We start from the raw sequence: 1,837 nt of genomic DNA on the forward strand, positions 1-1,837 counted from the left end.
TCCAAAACTTGATGAGGGCTTTTTGTTGTGCACAAGATGCTGCAACAGAAGATTGTTTTAAACTATAATGACATCCTATATTCATTATTTTGAATCTTTTATGGAGAAATACCATAAAAGATGACCACTTACATACAGGGCACCAGACATTTTTGCCCCACTCAAATTGCTGTTGTAGCTTTTATAGATATTTTTATGTTAACAAAGCTAAAAGTAGTCTACATACAATTCTAGTGCAACTGATAATGCCACCACTCTTATGTATTGCATGGAGCAAATAACAAAACAAAATTATACTATAGCGTAGAGCTGGGCGATAGAACGATAACGATATGTATTGCGAAATAACTTTTTCTCAATAGAAAGATTAAACTATTGCGATAGACCTCACCGCTCTTGTCCTTTTTATAAAAAAATAAATAAAAATAAATATCGTGATATGAAAAAATCTCATATCGCCCAGCTCTACTATAGTGTACTTTGTTAATGACCCAAGATCACTGGACTGTATGTAATTTACCAAAGTATAATCAGAGAAAACCAATGGCAAAATACCTATCGCAGCAGACTTACCATTTTCAATGAAGGACCGAAGGTAACCTGCCACTCTGCATTTATCCTCGAGAGCATTCCTCTTCTTCCTCATCTTCATCTTCTGTGGCAGGCCACAGTCATTTTATAGCTTTACTTATCTTGTAGTCTTAAGAGCATCAGCAACATTAGGTGTATTTTTATTAAATCGTTAGCTTGATAGCATAATTGCCTAGGTCATTTTTTTGTGTTTTCGGAAAACAAGAAAAAACTAATTTTCTAAATATCACATGCATATTTTTAATTGATATTTTCACAGAACATTTAAGTATATGTGAGGAAAAGTATGGAAAAAGAACAAAACCCAACATCATTTCTTTTGTCTAATAAAAGTGACTTAGGCAGATTATGCCTATGACTTAGGCAGTTTTTCTTCAAACTATAAAATGAACATGACATACTATAATGTAACCATAACACACTGTAACTTTTCAATTTTAATCACAAAATGGCAGCTAGAGTAAGGAGACTTACTCACTTCACGAATTTGCGTGTCATCCTTGCGCAGGGGCCATGCTAATCTTCTCTGTATCGTATCCTATTTAGCGTACGCGCTTGCCGAAGCAAGCACTCACTTCACTTACTCACTTCACCTCACCCACCCATTAATTTGCAGAGGAGGCCTGTAGGCTCATAAAAGAGGTGTGCGTGTGTCTATGTGTGTTTGTATCTGTCTGTGTGTGTTTGTCTCTCTCTTCTCTCTCTTTCTCTTCGTGTGCGGGTGTGTGTGTGTGCGTGTGTGTGTGTGTGCATGCGTGCGTGTGTGTGTGTGTACTATTTGGTAGGCTATGTATACTACTGATGAGGAAGATCATCATAGTACTTGTGGGCCACTCTTGGTAGTACATTTTTCATTGACTGTAAGTCACTGTATTTCCTCAGGGTGATGGGCAACTGAGCAGGAAAGAGTGGGATCCACTTGAATGGCTTGTTGTCGGGTATGCTGATGCGCCGAGGCAGGTCTTCCCAGTCAGATTCAAAATCCAGCTTGTACCTGATCCGTCCATCAGTCAAGTACTGCAAAGCCCGGAGGTCATGGACTGTGGGGTCCCCAACTTTTTTGCCGGGTCGAATATTGGTGACATAGGTGCCAGATAACTTCATGAAGTCATTGTGGTATAGTTGAGTCACCCTGTATGGGGATGGATTAATGCGTGCAGCCTCAAAGATGACAACGTAATCTCGTGGAGTGTAAACGTCTTGCACAATGCGCCGTTCAATTAGACTGTGCATGGAGTCACACTCC

At 39.4% G+C, this 1,837-nt stretch overlaps 1 non-coding gene across 1 annotated transcript; it reads right to left on the bottom strand.

The window, feature by feature from the left end:
* Positions 1-1,054: 1,054 nt before the first annotated feature.
* LOC146627845 (U6 spliceosomal RNA) lies at positions 1,055-1,162 on the bottom strand. The gene has a single exon (XR_014906433.1). It is a non-coding gene; the product is annotated as a U6 spliceosomal RNA (small nuclear RNA).
* Between the last annotated feature and the right edge of the window lie 675 nt (positions 1,163-1,837).

The sequence above is a fragment of the Diplotaxodon limnothrissa genome, linkage group LG7 (assembly GCF_057381915.1).
Source record: "Diplotaxodon limnothrissa isolate DT_005_m linkage group LG7, D_limnothrissa_male_GT1.1, whole genome shotgun sequence".
In the NCBI taxonomy this organism is placed as follows: Eukaryota; Metazoa; Chordata; class Actinopteri; order Cichliformes; family Cichlidae; genus Diplotaxodon; species Diplotaxodon limnothrissa.